This window comes from Sminthopsis crassicaudata, chromosome X (genome assembly GCF_048593235.1).
Source record: "Sminthopsis crassicaudata isolate SCR6 chromosome X, ASM4859323v1, whole genome shotgun sequence".
Taxonomy (NCBI): Eukaryota; Metazoa; Chordata; class Mammalia; order Dasyuromorphia; family Dasyuridae; genus Sminthopsis; species Sminthopsis crassicaudata.
In genome coordinates this window covers 6,856,871-6,882,455 of record NC_133623.1, presented here as the reverse complement: position 1 = coordinate 6,882,455, position 25,585 = coordinate 6,856,871, and the positions used below count along the sequence as shown (strand labels likewise).

The 25,585-nt window shown below is 48.8% G+C and overlaps 1 protein-coding gene across 8 annotated transcripts in view; it reads left to right on the top strand.

Moving 5' to 3' along the window:
* The first annotated feature begins 21,688 nt into the window (after positions 1-21,688).
* The window catches only part of AMOT (angiomotin), a 64,845-nt gene continuing 60,948 nt past the window's right edge, over positions 21,689-25,585 (top strand). For 2 of the 8 annotated variants that reach the window (XM_074278443.1, XM_074278449.1), the window contains exon 1: positions 21,689-22,729. The gene's annotated coding sequence lies outside the window, so the exon portion shown is untranslated. The remainder of the gene's footprint in view (positions 22,730-25,585) is intronic. The other 6 variants (XM_074278444.1, XM_074278446.1, XM_074278448.1 and 3 more) reach the window with 4 other exon arrangements.

Below are 25,585 nucleotides of genomic sequence, written 5' to 3'. Positions count from 1 at the left end.
CTGCCCAAGACGGCACAAGAACTGGTCAAAAGGGACAGACCACTCGAAAGGCCAAGAGGTCAGAGCATAAAAATCACTCCCCGGTTTCCATCAGGGTTTGTAATCAGGCTAAAAACAGGCCGCAAATACATCATACTATTGGGACAAAAACAGATGCATCCAAAAGCCCACGTGGTTGGAGCAATTATTTCTGGCTAGCCCCCTTCCCGTGTCCCAGTGGCCACAATATAAGATATTACTTTGCTGTCAATGTGTGTGCTCTGAGAAGAGCCAGCTCCATTTGCTGACACTAAAACAGAAGGAATTCGGAGGAAAAGCCTTTAAAAAATTGAGCAACAAGTTCAAGCTACTCTTAAGAGGCAACTTTTTTTCCTATTAAAAAAATAGAAGGTTATTTGTCAAGCTAATGACATCCTGCCAGTCAAATCTCTTTCCCTTTCCCAAAAGTTGTCTTTTTATTGTAAAACCAGCTTGGAACTACTTCCCAAGCAACAGCTCCGCCCGTCTAGCCCAAGTGTGACAGAAACGCTGACAGGTTGTTTGAGTTTTAATTGCGAGACCTTGGTTATTCCCCTTCCAGCAAACACTCACTTCCAAGCCAATAGAGCCTGGATTCATATAATGGCAAACACGTGGTGGGGACTGGGAAACAATTCCCAATGGCTCGTAGGCCAGACCTTTGCTTGACTTGCTCTTTGTTGGGGCTGGGGAAGGGAAGGGGGCTGCAGAAGGGCTTCGGGATTAGCACAACCAGTACCCGCCTACACTGGGCCAAGCTATCCATGAGGAAGCATGCCTTTGTCCCCCTTCTGCCCCCTCTCCCCGCCCTAGGTATACCAACCTCCCACCCCTATACTGAGCACATAAGCAGAGCTCATTAAACATGGAGAGATGGGAACTAGACAAGAGGAGATTTGCATGAGTTTAGAAAGAGTCGTACCATGGACTCAGAGAACACATAGTCATTGTTCAGTGTCAGTCTGGGGCCTCGTCTCTGGTGGAGCATCCCAGGATTCTGCCCGTCAGAATGGTGAAACCATACAGGGCTGAACTTGAAGGCCGGAAGACAGGCGTTGGTAGTCACAGTCACTGTCGAGTCACTTAAGACATGGAGGGGAGGGCCATTTCTGACCTTTCTTTCTATCCCCACCACATAGCACCGAGGCTCCCACTTTAATAAGCCTCAGTTTGCCTCTCAATAATATAAGAGTGATTCTGGATAACCACTCACTTGGGCAACCCTTCCCCATTTATAAATCGAGGTACTTCCCACTTCATCTCCACATAAAGAGATCTAGAGATCCTCTGAGGGAGTTGTTCTCTATTACCAGACTCCAAAATGCTCCTAGAATCTTCTCAAGCAAAAGAGAACCCTGGGCAATAGTCCTAAGGATAGTGATCCAGGGCAAGGGGGAATAGATATAGATATAGATATAGATATAGATATAGATATAGATATAGATATAGATATAGATATAGATATAGATATAGATATAGATATAGATATATAAAAAACTGGGCTAAGTACAGGCACCCCCCTTCTCCTTCTATCTTTGTTTTCTTTCTATCTCTCTAACCACTCTTTCTCTGTCTTTTCCTCTGGCTCTTCCTCCATATCATGCTGGCTAAAAGGGAGAGGCCCCAAAGCTTGCTCCTAGATCTCCTTCACTTTTCTCTGTACTCCCAGGCTTGGTGATCACATCGTTACCAGTAGCACCACTTTGGCTAGGTTCTCTGCTACAATCAAAAAGTTGTCTCTTGAATCCAGCCATTCTGGAGAGCAATCTGGAATTATGCCCAAAAAGTTATCAAACTGTGCATACCCTTTGACCCAGCAGTGCTACTACTGGGATTATATCCCAAAGAAATACTAAAGAGCGGAAAGAAACATATATGTGCCAAAATGTTTGTGGCAGCTCTTTTTGTTGTAGCTAGAAACTGGAAGATGAATGGATGTCCATCAGTTGGAGAATGGTTGGGTAAATTGTGGTATATGAAGGTTATGGAATATTATTGCTCTGTAAGAAATGACCAGCAGGAGGAATACAGAGAGGGTTGGAGAGACTTAAATCAACTGATGCTGAGTGAAATGAGCAGAACCAGAAGATCACTGTATACTTCAACAACAATACTGTATGAGGATGTATTCTGATGGAAGTGGAAATCTTCAACATAAAGAAGATCCAACTCACTTCCAGTTGATCAATGATGGACAGAAATAACTATACCCAGAGAAGGAACACTGGGAAGCGAATGTAAATTGTTAGCACTAATATCTGTCTGCCCAGGTTACATGTACCTTCGGATTCTAATGTTTATTGTGCAACAAGAAAATGATATTCACACACATGTATTGTACCTAGACTATATTGTAACACATGTAAAATGTATGGTATTGCCTGTCGTCGGGGGGAGGGAATAGAGGGAGGGGGGGCAATTTGGAAAAATGAATACAAGGGATAATATTATAAAATATATATATAATAAAAAAAAAAAAGTTGTCTCTTGCCTCAAGAAGTTCTCATGGGACTTACATCAACTGATGCTGAGTGAAACGAGCAGAACCAGAAGATCATTATACACTTCAACAATGATACTGTACGAGGATGTATGCTGATGGAAGTGGATTTCTTCAACATAGAGAAGAGCTAATCCAATTCCAATTGATCAATGATGGACAGAACCAGATATATCCAGAAAAGGAACACTGGGAAATGAATGTAAACTGTTATTTTTACCTTCTGAATCCAATTCTTCCTGTGCAACAAAAAATTTGGTTCTACACACATATATTGTATCTAGAATATACTGTAATATATTTAACATATATAAAACTGCTTGCCATCTGGGGGAGGGGGTTGGGGGAGGAAGGGAAAAAATCTGAATAGAAGTAAGTGCAAGGGATAATGTTGTAAAAAAATTACCCATGCATATGTACTGTCAAAAAATGTTATAATTATAAAATAAAATAAAAATTAAAAAAATAAAAATAAAAATAAAATAAAATAAATTATAAAAAAGAAGTTCTCATGGGAGAGACAGCATGCAAGTCACAATATATAAAGCATTCATCTCTAATACAAAGAGAAGCAAGTACAAGAGATAGAGCGTGCTCTGTGAAGAACAAGAAGAACGTCTAGAGAGGTGGATCCGAGAGTACATGGAGTGCAGTAAATGTTCTGAGAAAACTGGAAATGTTGGAAAAGCCTTTCAGTGTCCAACACAGGCCCGATGCTTGTTCCTGAGGGGACTAGGGAGTGCTGGAGCTACTGAATAGCAAAGTGACATGTTTGACCATCCCACCTTGTAGAGAGATTTAAAAAGATGAAGACGGAGCCAAAAGAGAAAAAGAAAATTATAGATATGTGATGCAAGTATTATAATATTGATTCAAAACTTTTAAATAAAATATTAGCAATGAGATTACAACTTATTGGCAAGATAAGATGCTATGACCAAATGGGATTTGTACCAGAAATGCAGAAGTGGTTCAGTGTCAGGAAAATTATCAGCATAATTAACCATATCAATAACAAAACTAACAGAAATCATATGATAATCTCAAGGAGATACAGAAATAGCTTTTAACAGAACATGGCACTCATTCCTATTAAAAACACAGAGAATATAGGAATGAATGGAGTTTTCCTTAAAATGATAAACAAAATAAATAAATAAATAAATAAATAGATAAATAAATAAATAAATGAATGAATGAATGAATGAATAAATAAATAAATAATAAAATAAAATAAAATGATAAACAGCATCTACCTAAAACTATCAGCAAATATTATAGAATGGCAATAAGCTAGAAGTATTCTTTTTTTTTTTTTTTTTTTAAATTTTAGAGGCTGGGGTTAGGTGACTTGCCCAGAGTCACACAGCTAGGAGGTATTAAATGTCTGAGGTCAGATTTGAACTCAGGTCCTCCTGAATTCAGGGCTGGTGCTCTAGCCACTGCGCCACCTAGCTGCCCCAGCTAGAAGTATTCTTAATAAGATTAGGGGTTAAACAAGGATGGCCACTGTCATCAGTACTCTGCAATATCATACTATAAATGTTAGCTTTAGTAATAAGGGGAAAAAAAAGAAATTGAAGGAATTAAAGTAGGCAATGAAGAAATAAAACTATCACTCTTTGCAGATGGTATGACAGAGAATCCTAGAGGATCAATTTAAAAAGTAGTTGAAACAATTAACAACTTTAGCAAAGTTGTGGGATGTAAAATAAACCCACATAAGTTATCAGCATTTGTATGTTATCAACAAAGTCCAGCAGCAAGGAACAGAAAGAGAAGTTCCATTTAAAATAACTGTAGAACAAAATAAATATTTTGCAGTCTACCTGCCAAAACAAACCCAGGAACTTTATGAACACTTATAAAGCACTTTATAAAGCACTTTTCACACAAAAAGGTCCGATCTAAACAACAGGAAAAATATCAATTGCTCATGGGTAGACTAAGCTAATATGATAAAAATGACATTTCTACCTAAATTAGTCTACTTATTTAATGCCATGTCAATCCAAATGACTTGTTGGATAAAATGAGTTTTTATTTATTTTATAAAGCTAGAAAAAATAATAGCAGAATTCATCTGAAAAAGCAAAAGGTCAAGAATGTCAAGGGAATTAATGAAAAAATGCAAAAGAAGGGGAACTAACAGTACTAGATCTAAAACTCTATTTTAAAGAGCATCATCAAAACCATGCTACTGGCTAAGAAATGGAATGGTGGATCAGTGGAATAGTTGGGGAAACAAGACACATTAATCAATGACTATAGTAATCTAGTATTTGATAAACCCAAAGACTCCAGCTTCTGGGATAAGAACTCACTATTTGACAAAAAATTGCTGAGAAAACTGGAAAAATAGAATGGCAGAAAAACTAAGCATAGACCACCATCTCACCCCACATACTAAGATAATGTTGAAATGGGCACATGATTTAAGCATAAAGAGTAATACTATAAGCAAATTAAGAGAACAAGGAATAAATTACCTCTAAGATCTTTAAAGAAGAGAGGAATTTGTGACCAACAAGAAATAGAAAATATTATGAAATGGATAATTTTGATTACATTAAATTAAAAAAAAATTTGTACAAACAAAACAAAAACAAGGAAAAAATGGAAGTAGAAAGCTGGGAAATAATTTTTGCAACCAGTGTTTCTTATAAAGACCTTATTTCTAAAATATAGAGAGAAATGGCTCAAATTTATAAGAATATAACTCATTTTCCAACTGATAAATGGTCAAAGGATATTAACAGACAATTTTCAGATGAAGAAATTAAAGCCATCTATATTCATATGAAAAATGTTCTTATTTACTATTGATTAGAAAAATGCAAATTATCAGATTGGCTAAGATGACAGGAAGAGATAATCATAAATGTTGGAGGGGATGTGGGAAAACTGGGATACTAATGATTCAACCATTTTGGAGAGCAATTTGGAACTCTTATCAAACCCTTTGATCCAGCAGTGCCATTACTGGGTCTGTATCCCAAAGAAATCATAAAAGAGGAAGAAGGAACCACATGTGCAAAAATGTTTATGGAAGCTCTTTTTGCGATGGCAAAGAATTGGAAAATGAGTAGATGTTCATCAATTGGGGATTGGCTGAGCAAGTGATGGTATATGAAAGTAATGAAATATTATTCTATAAGAAATGATGATTTCAGAAAAGCCTGCAGAGACTTATATGAACTGATGCTGGGTGAAACAAGCAGAACCGGGAATACATTGTACACAGCAACAGCAAGGTTGTATGATGATAGACTTGACTCTTCTCAGCAATTCAGTGATTCAAGGAAATTCTAATAAACTTTGGATGGAAAATGCCATCTGCATCCAGAGAGGAATATATGGAGACTGAATGTGGATCAACACATACTATTTTCACTGTTTTTTGTTTCTGTTTTTTTTTCCCTTGTGGTATTTCCCTTTTGTTCTATTTTTCTCTCCCAACATGACTTATATGGAAATATGTTTGAATTTATTGTACATAGGAGCAGCTAGGTTGCATAGTGGATAGAGCAGCAGGCCTGAAGTCAGGAGGACCTGAGTTCAAATGTGTCCTCAGACACTTAATACTTCCTAGCTGTGTGACCCTGGGCAAGTCACTTAACCCCAATGGCTTCAGGGGGAAAAATAAAATAAAATAACTGTACATGTATAAGCTAAAAAAAAGAAAAATAAAGTGATTGCTAAAAAAAAAAAGATGAAGATTGAAAAAAGACCATTAGATTTGGCAATTAAATGATTATCGATGAAGAAGATACAGGACAGTACTCTGAAGAACAGGTTTCTGGGGGGCAGGTGATCCACAGGAAGTCTTTGTGGGCTCCTGACTTTTTATAGCCTTGGATACACAAGATCTTTCAGCATCTTTATTGTGCATAAAACTGTTCTGCTTGGAACTGTGTAAGTCCTAATGGGAATCAGTAGCTCACCTTGGGGGAAAGATAGATACCCACAGTTCTACTTGGAATCAATAAGCTAGAGAAATAAGGGGTCCCCAAAGTTTCTTCAAGCCTTGGGAATAGAAGGAAGCCATTATGGTGATATCACCAATCCTGAAGCTGAGTGAGCCTGCCATCCCATCCCACCACAACAAATTGACACATTTTTGTGTCAATTCTGGTTCCGTTGTGTCAGTTTTATTATTTCTGGAAGTTTGGGACTTCCTTTTTATCTCCCAGGATGAGAGATAAACTAGATCTAGCTCTGCAGCTTCTGTTCTCTCAAGTGACCTTCAGCCAAGCATTTTATCCCACTCTCCTTCAGTTTCCTCCTTTTTCAGATGACAAAACTGGGACAAGATGATCTCCAAGTATCCTTTCAGGATTAAAACTAAGCATCCTTGAATCAGCGAGTGTTCTCACTTGATACATTTCCAACTCCCCATATCTGCACTATCTCCATACATCATATCACCCTGTGAAGATCGAGTTAGCACCCTGGATACCTTAGAATCGGAGGCAGGATAAGCAAAAGTCCTTCCTTAGTCTTTATTCTTGGTCTTTGGAGGTTGAAGTGAAGGGAATGGACCTTCCTTTTTCTCTTCTACCATCAAAGTGAGTCTGGCTTGTCTTACTCCACCTCCTAATCCTTCCCACAATTCTCTATATACACCAAAAAATGGAACCAGCACAGAATAGTGGGAAAGGCCATTTTCCAAGCATATGCTAATAGAGTATTGTCCAATCGGTAATTAGCCTTAAGTGCTCTGTGTATCAACTCAGAGTTTCAGCCCTTTACATCACCCCATACTTGACCATTTGTCCCAAACTTCTCCATGATCCACATTCTTGACTATTAGATGGATTAAGGGGGCTAAGGCGAGGAGACAGAGGAGCTTGGTATTCTGAAGAAATGAAGATCTAGTGGTCCAGGCTATGTATCACTGAAGGACCATGGGAGAAATATTTGGAGCCAAAAGGTCCTAGCTCCTCTAAGTATTCCTGAAAATGACTACTGCCTACATACCTAAAGGACTTCTGGGCAATGAAAAGATGTGATATAAGATTATATAAAGGTGTTTCATTTGAAGGAGGGAGGGAAAGGAGAAGAAAAGAAGGAAGGAGTGGATGGAGGAAGAAAGAGAGGGAAGAGGGAGAGAGAAAAAGAGGGAGAAAGAGAGATAGACAGATAGAGATAGAGACAGAGACAAAGAAAGAGAAAGAGAAGCTAACCTGTATACCTGAACAAGAATCCCCTCTATATTAAACATCCCAGGAAGTTGAAAGTAAAAGCCTTCTACTGAAGCAGAGTCCCTTATAATCAATTAGGTGGTACATGGGATAGATCATGGAGTCAGGGAGATCTAAATTTAAATCTTGCCTCAGACACTAGCTGTGAGATCTTAGGTACATTGTTTAACCTTTGACTTTTCTCTTTTGTAAAATGGAGATAAGAGCATATACCTCCCAGAGTTGTGAAGATCAAATGAGATAATATTTCTACATCCCTTAGTATAGTGCCTGGCACATAGTAGGTTCTTAATAAATGCTTATTTACTTCCTTCCTTCTCTCCCTCCCTCCCTCCCTTTCTTCCTTCCCTCTTTCCTTTCTTCCCTCCTTCCTTCCCTGTTTCCTTCATTCTCTCCCTCCTTTCTTTCTCTTCTCTCCTTCCTTTATTCTCTCCCTCCTTTCCTTCCTTCCTTCCCTCCTCCTTTCCTTCCTTCCTTCTTTCCTTCCTTCATTCCCTCCTCCCTTTGTCCCTTCCTTTCCTCCTTTCTCCTTTACTCCCTTCCTTCCTCCCCTTCCTCCTTTCTTCCTTCCTTTCCTCCTCCCTTCCTTCCTTTCTTTGTTGCTTCCTTCCTTCTTTTCTTCCTTCCCTCCTTCATTCCTTCTTCCCTCCCTCCCTTCCTTCCTTCCTCCTTTCCTTCCCTTCCTCCTTTTCTTCTCTCCTTCCTTTCCTCCTGCCTTCCTACCTCCCTTCATTCTTTCCTTCTTTCTTTCTCTTGTTCATTCCCTCCTCTCTTCCTTTTTTTCCTTCCTTCATTCCTTCCTCTCTTCCTTTTCTCCTTCTCACCTTCCTTATCTTCCTAACCTCTTCTCTCCCTCCCTTCCTTCTTTCCTTCCTTCCTTCCTTCCCTTCCTCCTATCTCCCTTACTTCCTTCATTTCTTCCTCCCTTCCTACCTTCCTTCTCTTCTTTCCCTTCATTCCCTATTTCTTTCCTTCTTTCTTTCCTATCTTCCTTCCCTTCCTTTCTTCTTGCCTCCCTCTCCTCCCTCCCTCCCTCCCTCCCTTCCTTCCTTCCTTCCTTCCTTCCTTCCTTCCTTCCTTCCTTCCTTCCTTCCTTCCTTCCTTCCTTCCTTCCTTCCTTCCTTCCTTCCTTCCTTCTTTCCTCCCTTCCCCCCTCCATAATATGATGCTTGAGAGCAGGGACTGGTTTGTTTACATTTTAGCATTCTCAACTTCAAACAACTGACACCAAACATTAGCAAAGTACCCTACCCCACTCTTTGAGCCTCACAGAAGACTATTTGATTAAATGCTATTATTCCCATTTCACAGATAAGGACATTGAGGCTGGAAAAGGTTAAGAGACTTATTTTTGGTCCTAGGGCTAGTAAAGGACAGAGACAGGATGTGAAGCCAGCCTCTGAAGCTCCTGATCTCTAGCTGGATCCGTTTGGCCAAAATTCGCTGCCATTCTCCCCCACTAAAGAGCACTCCCCAGTGTTTACAGGCCTGAATAGACCTGGGGATCTCTCAGATGGCCCACAGCTGCAGCTCCCAAGTTCCTAGAGGAGGTAGCCAGCTTCATGCCATCCCTCCCCAAAGGTCGAAAGCCTTCCAGGAGCAGTCCTCCATTTGGTAACCGGAGCTCTGGCCCGCTCTGCTTTGCTGGGCACAAGGGCACCTTCCAATGTAGAAACCCTGCTGACAGTGGCCCCAGGCTGCTTCTTAGAGAAAAGGGGGGGACAAAAGAGCCAAGGAAGGGCCCAAGAAGACATAGGTCAGAAATTTAGAAGAGAAGGAAGAGCACCTAGAGCCCTGGGCCAGCCACACACACACACAAAGTGCAGAGCAGGAGGTACAAGGTGCCCCCCCCCCACGCTGGCTGGTTTTCCTATTCTGTTTTGTTTTCCTATTTCTTTTGAAATCTCTGTCACCAGGATGGCTTCCTGGGTAGAAGAGAGACATATTCAAAAAAAAAAAAAAGCCAGCCAATAGAAAAATAAAAGCTACAGTTTCTTTCCAAAGAAGTAGCTAACCGGGGCACTTCTTAACACACAAACAGAGTAGGCGGCCGTTGCCCCCTTTCGCCAGCACCTTGGGCCACCCTAGAAGGTGCCCAGGGGATTAGTCTAAAGTCTGATCCCAGGGTACTTGTTTTTAAATATGGAATTCTTTCAGAGAGAAAAGTCTCAAGAGAATGAGGCTCCAGGGAGGACAGGACTCAGGTTTAATTGGGGTGGGGGGGTGGCAGTACAAAGCTAAGTGGCAGAGCCGAGACTCGGGGCTTGAGATGAGATGGAGGGGGGCAAGGGGAGGAGGGGGAAGGGGAGGAAGGGAGGTTGCTCCAACTCATTTTCTATCCATATAAAATGATTAGTGCCTTTGACACACACACACACACACACACACACACACACACACACACACACACACACACACACACACATGCCTTTGAGGAAGGGGAGAGGAATTCTAAGGAACTCCCAAGTCTCTCACAAAAACCCACAAGGGAAATGGTCTGAAATACCAACAGCAACAGAAAAGACCCAGAAGCCCAGGGGCTGCTCCTTGGTCGGTCCAACGAACGGCATGAGGAATGGGATGGCCATGGAGGAGCGTGGGGGAAATCGAGGCAGTGAAAAATACATATCCCAGGATGATGACCATTTAAATAGCAAGAAGGGCTATTGAAATACCAAAAGCCGGTGGGGAAGAATGGCAAAGAACGAGGAGAGGGAGCAGAAGACCCTTGTGTGGGGGCCGGGGCTGGGGCCGGGAGGGCGGAAAGCACTGCAGAGATTTGCAGAATTTTATTTTTGAAGTTTTGATGAGTTTTCCTTCTTCCTTCGCCTCTTGTTGTTTCTTTAAAAGTATTCCGTGGGATGACTCCCATAGAGGAGGGGGGATACTGGGAGCAAGGCAGACAATGTGAAACAAAAGACATCAATTAAAATTTTTGAGACTCCTGAAGAGGTAGCTGGGCCATGGGAGGATGGAATTCACTGGGGCCTCTTTCCTCCTCTCAATGATCGGGTGGGGCTGGGATAAACCCTTAGAGGGGGGAAAGGGCCCCGTCCTTGACCCAGACTGGGCACTGGGAAAAATGGAAATCTCTTGTTACCTTGAACTTTGCTGAAAGAGCTTAAGGAGGAGTGAGGGGGGGGAAGGGGACTTGGATGTCTGGGAACATGAGGGCGAAATCCCGAATACCTGACAATGTACATTCGAAGAAAGGAAACAAAAGGAGCTGAATTGCTAGGGGAAAAAAGAAAAACCAATGGGGGCGGGAGTGGGGGGAAGAGAAGGCGTCTCTGCCCAAATCTCTAGGTCAACAGCCAGTCCCACCCACACAGCTGCAGCCAGCTGTGTCCCGCTGCAAGGATGGGGTCTTACAACGTGGTGGCCCAGGAAAGAAAAGAATCCCCAATTTAGAGACGAGGGGCCTTTCATCGGGGCCACCTTCGGGAAGTTACAGAGAAAGGGCTGAAACCGGGGGCCGGAAAGATTCACTTGCCCCCAAGTCACGGCAGGAAAAGGGAGATGAGCCCACATGGGAACCCAGGTCGACTGCCTCCCAACCCAGCAGGCTCCCTTCCTGTTCCCAGAACCTCTCTGGGCACAACAGCAAGGCCATCGGAGACTCGAGTGCAAGTTGCAATTGACCATTGACTGTGTTCCTTTTGGGGGGGGTCACGGGGTCACAGGATTAAAAGCCAAAATGAACCTTTCCTTTTACAGAGGAGGAAACCGAGACCCAGCAAAGGGAAAGGATTTGCCCAAGGTCACACAGCCAGTCCAGTGAGTAGCAAAGCAGGCGTTCCACCCCAGTGCCAGACCTTTTCTGTGCCCTCACACTGCCTCCTTTCTCTGTTTCAGCCCGGTTCCTTGTCTTTAAAGACCAAATAGCATCATTTCTAAGGTTCCTGTCCGCTCTACAATGCTATTCTGTTACTTCTATCCCTCCAAGAAATTCCCCAAGTTGGGGTTCCAGAGCCAGGAGGACAATCAGAGGAGACCCAGAGAGCCCACTGAGTAGTGGAGAATGGGGGGAGAAGGCAGAGGCAGAAAACACCACAAGAAACTTGGTCTCCTAAGAATATTTCAGTTCCATAAGACCCACTAAGACCCGGGGCACTAGGTGGGGTTAGTGGAAAAAGCCTCAAGTATTGCTAAGATTACTCCCTGAGGCGAGCAGGGAAGGGCACTGTAGGGGATCAGCTTCACCTTGTAGTCCCACCCCCTGTGGAAGTGGTGGGTAACCCCACCTTACTGTATCAAATCAGAAAGCCAACTGATGTCAAATCCCTGAGGTTAAATGGCCCCTGTAAATCCTTCCGGGGCTCCCGCCATCTTTGCTGAATGCTTTTTGGGTTAACCAACCTCCTGATGATTTTCTTCTCATCCCCCGCCAAACCTCACAGTATCTTTCTTCTCATTTCCCCATCATGCCTCCTGGTATCTTTCTCCTTCTAACAACTCACCAAGTCCTTTAGGATGCTAAGTATCTTTTAGGATTTAGCTTGCCAGTCAATGGAGTACTCCCACCTCGACTCTTTTTCTCCTGATTAATTGTGAGTTACACTGGGGAACTTGTCTCGTCTATTGTTAATTGTTAAAACTCCTTTGCTCGCCAGCTATATTCTCTCCCAAACCTGGTTCATATTTATCACTTCTGCTGTCTAGTTTGCTTCTTCATTTTGTCTGCAGCCTCTTCTCATAAATAAATGAAACTTTTTGCTAGAAAGAAAGCCCATTAGGAGTTCTTCAAATGAGCAAAGCCCAACATTTGGTTCCAATTGCTCTCCTCAATCTCGGCAAAAAATCGCCTATTCTGTATTGGCCTTACCCCGGGATAGAAAGCTCCAGAAGGGAAGTCTCTGTGGTTTGAGAGGGACATCGGTGAGCTTTGGAGGAAGGGCACCAGACTCGTGAAGAGCCTTGAGGTCATAAGTGAAGGGAGCAGGGGGCGTCCAGCCAAGAAAAGAGAAGGAAGGGAGTGCAGGTGGGTGATAAGAGCTGCCTTTAAGAATCTGAAAGTCTGATCCAAGGCAATCCCCCAATAGACTTTGGAGAGAAAACGCCATCTGCATCCAGAAAAAGAACTAATGAGATTGAATGTTATGTTCACTTCTTTTTTCTGTTTTTTTTTTTTCCCTCTCTTGTGGTTTTTACCTTTTGTTCTGATCTTTTTTTCTCCCAGCATGATTCACAAAGCAATGTGGATTTAAAATAAATAAATAAAATTTAAAAAACTGAATGCTAAAAAAAAAAAAAGAAAAAAGAATCTGTAATTTTGTTCTACAGAACAGAACCGGGAGCCATGGTTGCTGGGCGGGGGGGGGGGGGGGGAGTGCAAAAGACCCAGATTTAGGCTAGATGTTGGGAACCAAAGGAGGGCAGCCTCAGGAGAGGTCCTCAATCAGACCCTAGATGACTCTTGTGAGGATGAACCCAAAGGGAGACTGCTTTTAGTGGAGGGGTTGGACCCCCACTGAGGGCCCTGCCATTTCCAAAGACAAGTCAAAGGATGATGGGAAGACACATGCAGAGGGCTTGGGGTACTAACAAATGGAGGAGCAGAGGCTATATTTTTTGGGGGAAAGAAGTTTGACCCAGAAGGAAGCCAAATTGAAGGGAGGCCATTCCAGGCGTGGTGGTGGGCCTCCTCAGCAAAGGCATGGAGGCAGGTCAAGTTCAAGGGAAAGTAATTAGGCCATTCTACTGGAATGTGGAGTGTATGAAGGGAAATAATAAGAAAAAAAGCCTGGAAAGTCAGGTGGGAACCACGTTGTGGAGGCCTGAAATGGCTGGGGAGTCTGGGTTCAAACCAGGAGTTAATTGCATGGTGTGAAAGAGAGATTAGAGGCAAGGAAAGCAGTTGGATCCAATGCAACCCAACAAACCCCATTATAAGAGTCTGACAGTCCACGAGGGTGTGAACAAGGGTGGACACATGGGAGTGGGCAGGAGATACATAGGGCTGGTTCAAAAGTGGGGTGGAAAGGTCACAGGGAAGATGCCCAACTGGGGAACCATCTGCATTGGGGAGGTCACAGAAGCCAGTGGAGGTGATCGAGGCACTAACTGGGAAAATGAAGCCAGTAAGGGAGACTGCCAAAGAGCTGGAAGAGTAGTGGGAGGAAAAAACCCGACAGTGAAGAACTTTGTGGAAAAAGTCAAAAACAAAAGTCACAGAAAGATAGGTGACTTAACAAGGAAGGGGTCACCTGGGGAAAAGTAGTTTCAGCAGAGGTAAACGGGGCTGGCAAAGCTGGATTACAAGATAACACTTTGTAATGAGTGAGTGGCAACAATATGGAGGCAATGAGTAGAGGCCCCATTTTCTCAACCCTGAACCGGGACAGGAACCAGGTTCAACAAAGACTATTCAATTGGCTAAGCTGGGTGGCCATTTTCTTTTCCCAAAAATGGGACAAATTCTGTCCCTGAGCATCTGGAGAGGATGGGTTGGGAGCCGACCCTAACTTGGAACAGGACTGTTAAGTGGGAAGTCATTGGCCAATACTCCCACGAGGATCTCAGGCAAATTAGCCATGTGGGTGAGGGGAGTAGGGTGGGGTCGAGGGTCCCGTCATGGTTCTAGAAGCACAAATCTCCCTAAGAGAGTCCCCAGTAGTGATGGGCAGTAGCGATACAGCTTCTATGGTGGTAGAAGCCATCCTAGAAACCCCTGCTGGGAGTCCCTTTCTCATGGGCACCCTAAGCTGGCCATCCTTGTCCTTCCAAGGCCCCTTCTGTTTTCTGAGGACCACAATCACCTCATTCCTCATCTCAAGCACATGGGGTCCTGGCCTTCAGTAATCTTCAGTCATCCTCAGTAATCCGGCCCGCAGTAACTGAGACAAACGGGGATGTTGGATGGTTTCTATCCATCCTGAATGGTTGAGGGCACTGACTTCATCTCAGGGCAGGTTTGACTTTGATCACTAACTGGCTCATCACGCTCGGTTTAGTACGGCTCTTGATTGTACACCCCCCCCTTTAATTTTCCCTCTTCTCACGTACTCTGAGCCCTGAATTTGGAGTCCGAAGGCCTGCTTTTGAAGCCCAGCTCTTCCGCTCACTTGAATAAATCCCCACTCCTTGGCCTGCTCATCCCTCAAGTGAGGTGGTTGGCTTAGATCATTTCCAACTCAGCCTTATGATCCTAAATCCATTTCCCTCCTTGTGCTATCAAATAAGAGTCTTGCCTCGATAGCCTCTGACATCCCCTCCAGGATGTTCTGTAATCTGCTAGCAGATGCATCTCTGAAGGCCCTTCCTCTCTCTAGACCTCAGTTTCCTTTTCTGTAAAATGAGGTCATCAAACTAGACGGTGGCTAAGTTCACTTGTGACTCACCAGGTCACAACTTCGGTGTCCCTGATTGTAGCAACCGGGCCTTCTCCTGTGGACTCTCATCATTGGTAAGTTCAGGTCTTCGCAACATGAATGCAAACATTGAATATTTTATAACCTAGCATATCATCAGACCGGATTTGGATCCAAGTTATGGGAAAAGGAACTAGCAACATTGTAAAGCGGCCTGTGCTTGCCTCCCACGCTGTAAATCTTTCTTTCAGCACCAGTGCTGACTGGTCTAGGCTCTGGTGCTCATTAGCGGAAAGACCTTGAAAAGGCAAAAGACCTCTCTGAAACTCACTATCTTTTATCCTTCAAATGGATGGACCAAACTTGGCCCCCTTCCCTCCCCGGGTTAGCGGGAGCTTCGAACTTTCAGGAAACCGTCTAAACGAGAGCCCTCAAGCCTCTGGACTAACTGTGCATTCCCCTTCCCGAGCAGTCCAGGAATTCTGCCCTTCCCCTCTCCCACCTGCAACTCCTTTTAGGGATTTGTTTGGTTTTTTCATCATCATCTATTTCCTGGAGGTGTCCATCCCCTTTCCTCCCTCCCCCCCCAGGGGCCAGCAGGCTTGGCTGTGTGCTCACCTTCCCCACTCCCCCACTGGCTCTGCTTAACCTCAGATTGGGGCAAATAACCCTTCCCCAGAGCCCAAGCGGCCTGGACCTCTTCAAGCTGCCAGAGCAGACAGGGTATTTAGTTAAACGGAAGACAGAGCCCTCTTCCCAGGCAAGTCCTTGGGGACCTGTATCACCCAGAGGTGATCCCAGGTTACTCCCGCAGGTGCTCGGGGACCAGGCCGCAGGCAGCTGCAGCTGTTTTGCTTTGGGGGGGGGGAGCTGAGACACCCCCAGCCCAGGAACTTGGCTGAGGAATACGGCTCAGGAAACACCAATAGAATTCCCACATTGCCATTTTCCACACATGGATCATGCTTCTAGCTTCCTGTGTCTGGACCAGGCGTGTGTTCGTGGGAAAGGGGGAGGGGGGGCCGGGGCCGGGGAGAGAGATCCAAAAGGAAGCCCAATTGAGTCAGTGCTGGATCCCGTGTATCTCCCTTTGTCCTTTTCCTGTCTAGATAAAGCTGTTATTTGCGGGTCAGCTGGTCTCAGCATGTGCTAGGCTAGTGTCCCGGCCCACCCAAGGATAACCTGTCCTGGAAAAGTCCAGCCCATGGCCGTGTCGGGGCCCGCCGGAGGCCCAAGGCCCGGGAGGATGCCTCTTCCCCGTCGTCTGATTCCTTTGCCTCAGCTTTGGAACGGATTCACAATTCTTTTGTTCGGCAGGCAGTCGGAGGAAGATGTGCTAATTTCAAACTCCCTGGCAGCTGGGGGTGGGAGTACCACACGGTCTCAGCCACTCCGATCGGGGGCTTTCTTCAAACAGGAAGTCATCCAGGGAGGGGGGCCCAATTCAGGGGCTCTTATTCACACTTGCCCATGTCCCGGGAAGTAGTTAGGGAGACAAAGGACAGATACTGGCCCACCTATATGGTAACACAGCAGGAGCTGCCCGGCATACATCAAGCGTTTAATAGATGTTGTTGATTGATGGACATCAGGCCAGACCGGTAATTTGGAAGGGCAGTCTCGGACAGGGCAGGTCACTATCCTTCCTCCTCCCCCTACCTTGAACAATGCCTTTACACACAGGTGAATAGCAGGAGGGGGGGGTAGATCTTAAGGCCAGGCTGGAGCTGCAGGATACTGGGGGGGGGGATTTAGTTTGCCTTGGAAACCTGTGATCTCCCTCTTAGCAAAAACCCCACATTTGGGGATGAGTTCTCAGTCCTGCCCCTTCGGAGAGCCTGAGCAAGCTGGGATTCTGCTTCTTCCCCCTCTGTAAAAGGAGGGGATTCGGCCAGATGGCCTTCGAGGTCCCTTCCAGCCCCAATATCTCAAGTGTTGTTAAGCAGCCCGGTCTACCCAGAACACCCGGAATCATAGGATGCTTTTTTGAATCCAGGCTCATCATTTTAGAGAAAAAAACAAATAAACAAACAAATCCAGGCCCAGACTGGGAAAAGACCTCACTGATGGTCTATAGCTATGAAGCAATCGAGCCACAAAAAAAAAAAAAAAGCCCAATTCCCAGGCTCCTAGTGGGCCCTGCTCTCATGTTGTCTGGTGTTATTAAGCCCAAAGAGAGAAGCATCAAGCCCATCCCTTAATGAAGTGGAGAACTTGGGGAGGGCAAGGGCCAAGCCTGATGGGGCTTTGTATCCATCCTGGCCCCTCGGAGGCTCTCAATAAGTCTGTGCAGGTGATGGACAGGCAGGCAGAGGAGCCTCAGTAAGAGGGGCAGCCTGAGTGGAACTCGAAATTCAAGCAGCAATTTAAATACTCAAGTGTTTTCTCTGGGAAAACAACAAGTTGAGCTTTGAGAGGGGAGAAGGGGCCTCAGGGTCCCTGGGCAGAGAGAGCCAAAGAAAGGACTCGAGAGCTTCTGGGGATTGGGAGTACAGAAGATGGGGTCGGGGGGCCCCTTGCATCCCACGGACTTTTTGAGATTTATTTCATATTACTCCAGGTCCTGTCCAACTGGCCTCCTTGCTCAGCTGGGACTCAACAAGCCAACTCCCGCCCTTGGGCCTTCATTCAGACCTTGTCTTTGTGTTTCACCCTGACCCCGGGCCTCTTGGAGGCCCTCCCTTCCTTCCACGCCCATGTTGACCTGTCCACTGCTCCCATCTTAGCACAGGACCACATCCATGGTAGCGGTCCCACAGATGCCCCCAGATGGTCATTGAGCTGTATCCTCCTCTTGCTAGGGAATGCACTTTCCGGAGGAAATTGCCTTGCGCGTAATTATTTGTAGAGATTTTCATTCTGATCTTTGTGTAGGGCGTAGATTTGTACACACCGGGTGGTTCATAAATGTTGTTGGACTGAATCAAGACAGAATTCTGGAGAACCGCCCCACAGTCATTTTTAGCTGTTGTCCCGCCCTTGCCTCCAGCATCTGAAGGTGCAGCGGGGACCCCCAGGGTGGCCTTCAAGGCCGGGGCTCTATCCAGCACGGCGCCCAGAGAGGTGACTCTCCCTCCTCTGCTTGCCTGTCATAAGTCAAAGCTTTAGTGGCCCCGGAGGCTGATTCTACAAGCCTGCCTTTCTGTAGGCTCTCCTCAGATCTTCACTAGTGCAGGGTGAAGGAGGGATTGTGAGATCTAGCTGAGAGACCCAGCAAGAGGATCCTCCTAAGACTTGCCCGGGATCCTACAGATGGTCGGCCTTTAGAAGTAGGATGGAAATCTAGCTCACTCACCTCCAGAGCCAGCCATGGGGACTGGGACCGGTCAGTCAGAACCTCAAGTGCTGAACTCTCTACCCCAAACCAGGTAGGAAGGGCTACGTGAAGTCTAGGCCCCAGGAGGTCTGGTCTCCCTGACTCCCAGAATGCTTCCTGCTATTGACAGGGAGAGGCCCTTCCTACACAAGAAAGCATCTTGTTTCATCTGTACCTCATCCTTGGGTAGGACAGGAGGAAGGGAGGGGCCCTGGAGGCCCAGGGGTCTGGGGAATCCTGAGGAGATTGCCGGTACAAGTAACGGGGGACACTACAGGTTTTAGACTCTTTATGGTCCTTATCATCAAAGATGACAAGCTCAAAAATATACTCTGCCTTTCTTCTTTCCTTCTTTTTTTTCTTTTTTCCTTTGTGACTTCCTCTTTCTTTCCTTCCTTCCCCTTCTTCCTCTGCATTTTTTCCTTCCTTTCCCCTAACACTACAAATGCTCCTTCCCTTCTTTTCTTCCCTTCATTTTTGCTTTCCCTTTTCCTTCTCCACTAACAAAGATCTGTGAAACCCAATAGAAAGAAATCAGACCTCCCTTGGGACTCCTCAAAGTCCTCCTTGAATTCTTCCCAGGACAGAGCGAAGGGCACGGCCACTGCCCTTTTTCCAAATATGTTTTTACTGTGGGCCAGTGAGAGCCCACTTTCTTGAGGGCTCCCAGTTTCCTCAAGCCCAACCCAACAGGCTCCCTAGCAGTGCCGGATCCCTCTTGGGGGGAAGGTGGATGGTGCAGGAAGGGTGCTCTGCCTTCCAAGACTTTGCTGAGGCCCTAACTTCCATTTTCTACACCCCTTTCAGCGGCGTCCATGTCCCCTTCCAGATATCTGCTGGACACTTAGTACGGGAAGAAGCCGGGCACTGGTAGGGCTCCTTGGGGGCTGAGCCGGCCTCCACTGGCATCATTTGGGCCTGGGGGTCAAGGCCCACCAGTTGTGGAATCCCTCCCAGCAGGCCCCTTTGCAGGCCCTTCTGTTTAGATTTCCCTGTTCCGTGTGAAATTTTCCAGGTGAGGGGGATCTGCTGAGGGCGGTCTCCATGGTAAGTGGTCTCAGCTGTGCCGGTTTCCCCAGGTCCCCTTGGAAGGCCACACATAATCCCCACCCGAACGTCTGCTCCTCCATCTCTCCATCTTGTGGTTGGGGTAAGGAGGATGCACAGAAGAGCCCCCTTAGAAAAAGAGGGGTACAATGGATTTTTCCAAAAGCAGGGGGCTGATTCGGGGAGGAGGGAGCCAAGGCGGTTCTGGTCTTCCACCCTGCACTGACAATCAGGGATCACTCCTTCTCCGATGAGGAGGGGCTGTGGGGAGCCTCTGAAGCTCTCAGGATGTGGAGGACCCTCAGTTTTATACACATACACAGAGAATATAGGACCCTCAGTTTTTTACACACACACATATTATATGTAGGACTGTTTTTTATACACACACACTATATGTAGGACTGTTTTTTATATACACACACTATATGTAGGACTGTTTTACACATACACACATGGACTATAGGACCCTCAGTTTTTTACATACACATACTATATGTAGGACTGTTTTTTATACACACACACTAGACTGTTTTTTACACACACACGCACGGACTATAGGACCCTCAGTTTTTTATACACACACACACACACACACACACAGAATATAGGAACCTCAGTTTTTTTACACACATACACTGTATGTAGGACTGTTTTTTATACACACACACTATATGTAGGACTGTTTTACACACACACACACACACACACACACACGGACTATAGGACCCTCAGTTTTTTATACACACACACTGTGGGACCCTCAGTTTTTTACACACACACTATATGTAGGACTGTTTTTTACACCCACACACCCACACACACTATATGTGGGAACCTCAGTTTTTATATACACACACAGAATATAGGAACCTCAGTGTTTTAACACAGCTGTATGTAGGACTGTTTTTTACTCACACACACACTGTATGTGGGACCCTCAATTTTTATATATACATACACTGTATGTACATAGAGAATTATATAGGAACCTCAATTTTTTATATACACACACACACACAAAGGTATGTAGGAACCTCAGTTTTATACACACAGAGGGAATGCAGGACCCTCAGTTTTCACACACACACACAGGGAATGCAGGACCCTCAGTTTTTTACATACACACTCCCTCTCTAAGAGGAGATTACTGATTTTCTTTTCTTTTTAACAAATTACCAAACCTGTGAGTATGAACAAAAGAGCTCAGAATCAAGGACTGGTAAATCAGCAAACTAGTTTCGGTTTGCCCCCCCCCCCCATAGGAGGCTCAGGGAATGGGGGTTCAAATCGTGCTTCCGTTCTCATGCTTACTATCTGCTGGGACCTTTGGCACTCACTTAACCTCCCTGGGGCCCAAGTTTCCCCATCAGTGGAGCTAGGAGGCTGTCCTTAGGGGTGTGCCCGGCCCTTGGACTAGGCTGGGGGGGGGGGGAGGCTTCTTTTCGGGATCTGTATCCTCACGCAGTTCCTGGCCCAAACAGCGCAGGGCCTTTACAAATGCTGCTCGAGGGATTGGTTTTGAGACCCCCCCCCCCGATCTAGGTGAGCTTTTGAATGAGCGTAGCCTCGGCTCCCCAAGAATGCTCCTTTGCCGTTCTGTGCCTCAGTTTGCCCCATCCTTATAATATGGCCAGGTCTCCTCTGCAAGGATCGGTCGACCCCGATGGATTCCTGGTTCTTCATCCAGATTTAGGGCTGGAAGAAATCATGCGCATCGGCCATAGCTCAATACGGATGAGGAAACTGAGGCCAGACTGCTTGTCCTTGGCCGGGAGCGTTGGAGCGGGGCCGAGAAGCCAAACTCTCTGGGTCTGGGCAGCTACTCTATGGGGGGCCCCCTCCCCCGGTGCTGCTGGAAGGAGGGAGGGCCGGGAGGGAGTCGCCGCCTCGGCCAGGCCTTAAGGGAACAGCGGCCATGCCAGTGTCACACCTCGGCCGCCAGCCCCAGGAGCCCGGGCCAGGCTTCCCTCCTCGGGCGCCGAGCTCGGGGAGAAAGACAATAGCCTCTTGTTTGCCTTTATTAATTTGGAGGTAGGTCGGGGCGGAGGGGGGGAGGGGGATGATGGACGGCCCCGCGGGCCAATGGGCCGCGGCGCCCGGGCCTTGCCTTACCAATGGGCAGCGGCATCGGGCGGGTAGGCGCGGTTTCCTCCCTCCTGCCCGCCCCCATCCCCCGGTCCCCAGTCCCCCGTCCCCGGTCCCCTGTCCCCCGCAGCCCCCTCCCCCTCCCCGTCCCCTCCGATCGTCCGCTGCCATCCCGCCGCGCCGCGTACCGGCCGGGCCGGGCCGGGCCGGGCCGGGATCGGGCCCGCCTGGGAGGTGGGCACTGGGCGGCGCTCCGCCTCCACTCCCCTGCGGGGACTGCCCGAGGAGGAGCGCGGCGGGGCCGGGGCCGCGGGCCGGAGCCCAGCGCCGCAGCGGCCGCGACAGCGCAGTGAGCAGCCCCGGAGCACGCCGGAGGGGGCCGGGCGCCGGAGAGCGGCGCGGCGCGGCGCGGCTTCCCCGCTTTTCGGCTCCACTCCTCTCTTCCTCTCCTCCTCCTCCTCCTGCTTCTCTTCCTCTCCCCAAGCCCTCCTCCTCCTTCCTCCGGCCCCGCCGCCCTTCCTCGGCCCACAGGGCTGCCGCCGGCCTCCGTCCCGGGTGCCCACCCCGTGGATGGCACGGGGCTCGCGGCACCTCTAGCTGCCACGTTTCTGGGTGCGCCGGGAGCCCCCCCCCCCCCCCCGGGAGGCCCGCCGGCCCCCGCCCTCCTCCCTCCGCCCTCTCCCGGTCCCCGGGACCCCGCCGCTCAATTGTTTGAAACTTCCCCGCCCCTCGGCCCCTCCTCCTTCCCTCCTCTCCGCCTCCTGTCCCCCCTCCCCTCCGTCCCCTCCCCTCTCCGTCCCCCCCCCCACCCCAGCGGCGATCGGCCGGACTGGGTCCCTTCTCTCCCCTCCCCCCTCCCTCCTCTCCTCCTCCTGCCCCCTGCCGCCCCCTGCCCCACCCCCCTGCCCGGGGGCGGGCCGAGCCGTTCCCCACTAGAAGAATAATAGCCAGACACCCAGTGGTCCGCAGTCGCTCCGTACCTTCGGTGCGTCGGGGTGTCTGTCTCTCGCTCCGGCCGATTCGGTGCGCTCCGTCCCAGGGCTCGCCCGGCTCCAGCCGCCTCCGAAGCCGGCACGCCCCTTCCCTCCCGAAGGGCCGGGGTAGTCCCTGTGTCCGCGGCCGCTGCAGCAGCCTGCCCAGCTCCCCGCCCGCCGTCGCCCGCCCGCATCCTCCCCGAGCAGCCGTCCGAGACCCGAGCCCGGCGGCAGGGCGCCACAGGCGGCGGCTCCGGCCACCTGAGCCCGAGGTAAGTGAGCGTCGGAGCGAGCGGGGAAGGCGCAGCGTCACCGGCCCGGGGCGGGGGGAGGGGGCCCCGACTTGTGACGGCGCGAGCGGCCGGGCGTGGGCACCCGCGTGCCTCGTCTACGCCGCGGGCTCCGTGGGCACCGCGGGGCAGGTGGAGCTCCGCGTGGACGAGCCCCGGGACGCCCGGGCCCGGCCCACCTCCGTCGGGGGTCCAAGGCAGTCCCGGGGCAGGAGCGCTCCGGCCTCTCTCCGCTCGGTGTCCGGGCAGGAAGCCGCAGTGCATGTGGGCCCGCGCGCGCCCGCTGCCTCCCTCCTCGACGACTGAGCTGGTTGGGGGGGGGGCGGCCGGGGCTTCAGAGACACCCGGGACAGGGTCACCGACACCTACCGAACTCAGCCCCGGGCCGCACCACAGGGAAGGGCGGCCCCTGGCAGCATGCTGCTTGCAACTTGGACATTTCTCCAAGGCTGGTGGATTGGGGATGGAAGGGAGGGGGGAATGGTATAGTTCCACATGTTCACAGATTGAGCCCCCCCATTCATAAATCCCAGCCATTCTTTGCGGCTGGGTCAGGGGTGGCCAGCGTGGATGGAGTGGGAGGGCGCGCCTCTGGGTGGGAGGGGACTTGGGGACCCAGGCTCCCACTCTGAAGGCAGGAGCTTGAATCCCACTTCAGATACCTCCTTGCTTCAGGACGTGGGACGGCTCATACAACCACTCTGTGCCTCAGTTTCCTCCTCCGGTACCCAGACATGTTCTGTGCTCGTGACGATTGCCATCCAGGAGTGTGCGGGGAGGGCTTCGGCTAGCTGGTGTCCAAGCCCAGGGTGGCCGGCTCACTCACCCGGCAGCCCCCCTCGCTCCTAGGCTCCGCTTGTGGCCCCCGTTTGGGGGACTAAAATCCGCTCGGGTCCAGAGCCCTCGGGCAGCGCCCACCACGGGGGCACCGCAAAGTGGTTAGAAATCCTATTTGGGGCAAAGGAGAGGTGGGGAGGGGCCCTTTACCTCTCTGTTATTTTTAGGACATCGCTAAGACCGTGGCCGAGGTTGTGGTCCCAGCCCAGCTCCGGCCCGCCCCCCCCCCCCCAGTTATGTGGGATTGCCTTTTAGAGTTTTCCTTTGGTTGACTTGGGGGAGGGCTCGCACACAGGCAGCAGGGGAAAGGGGAGGTTATTGGGTGCCAATTTTAAAGGGTATAGCATTTCAGATCAGCTGGGAGAGAAGACTTAGGCTGACCAAATTGTGCATTTTATAGGCAGCCTGGGGCTCATTAATGGCCAGGTGCTTCTATGGAGGGACTCCCTCCGTTTCCAGCTGCTAACTCCAATTTCAGCCCAAATCCGGAGGCTTGTGTGCGGCGTCTGCTCGTTCTCCGTGCCTCTACTTCCCCCCGATTCCCTCTCTTTGGAAAAGCTGCCGCTTCTCAGTCTCGGGGTAGACGGAACCTTCAGAGGGCACTTAGTCGAATTTCCTTTTTTCCAGGGAGAATATGAGGCCACGTAAGATGTGGCCAAGGTCACACTCCAGTGAATGGCTAAGTTCTTGGTTACATGATCCAAGTATGACTGATCTAAAGGCCCCCTGGAGAAAGTAACTCTTTGCTTTGAAGTGGATCCCCAGCCTTGCTCTGACAACCCTGAGCGGGCTCGCACGCACACAGATACCCCTTAAAAAAAGACTTCTGCTTTAATCCAATAGAAGGCACGAATTCCAGCCCTTTTGGCAGGTTTTTGTCTTTGTCTAAAAAAATCTGGTGGAGAAACTCAGGGCGGTTGCCTGAGGTTTAGGAAAAATGAAGTGACCCGAATAAGGCCATTTCAAGTAGAACACAGGGCTGAGTGACCCTAAAGCAATCCCTCGGACCCTTAGGGAACCCGATCTTTTTGCCCACCTATGTTGCTTTAAATCTTACTGGAGACATTCTACCTGATGGGGAACGGCTTAAAAACTCCCCCTGTGTTCCGTGAGTGTTGGGAATATTCCAAGGTCTGTGGGACTAGACAGGACTCTTGCAACATTTGGACTTCTCGGTTCTCCGTTCCACAAAGTTAAGCTTTCGGTTAGTTCCGAGTTGGGGCACGAGGGATGCCGGCGTGGAGCCGGAGGAGCTTTGAGAGGCTGTGTGACAATCCCTCTCTCGAATGGGCTGAGCGCTTTACTGGGCCCGAAGGCAGGGGCTTGGCCCCCCTGACCTCTTGATATCGGCCACCCCTTGAATCAGAGTGGCTCCGGCAGCCCCCGTGCTTCTGTGCGGGGCCAGCTCATCCTTTAACAGGGTGGCTTGGTAATTCCTCGGCCCTTCTCCTGCCTGTCACTCTTCTTTTGAGCCAGCTTTTTAAGGCGTTCTCCCCTGCCCCATCCCAGTTTGGATTCAAAATGAGTTTCTCACACTCTTCCCTCCTCCCCCCAGCCTCCTAGATTTCTTCCCCCCAACCCCACCCAAGTCCTGCACTTCTACGGATGTGGGGGGGCTGATCTGGAGGAAAAGCAGAGGAATGCTTGCAGCCAGGTACCCTCCTCCATGGTGACTGAGCATTTGGAACGCGTGAGATCAGGCCTCCTTGGGGGCCGGCCGCCGGAGGAAGCAGCCCCTGCAGCCGGCCGGCCCGGTTGGAACCCGCGCAATGATGGGGGAAGGTCTTTCAGGCCGGTGACGGGGTGGATGTGCCCGTGCTCCCGGGCTGGGCGTCTTCTGTCTCCTCTTTTCAGCTGCTTCCAATTAAGTGACCTGCTAAGTTCCTGCCTGTTGAAAGTGGCAGGTTCTCTCCCCTCTAACGGGGTGTGTGGGGGGCTCCACCTTTGGCTCCATTCCTTTGGCATTGTGGATGTCTCCCAAGCCAAGGGGCAGATTCTCCG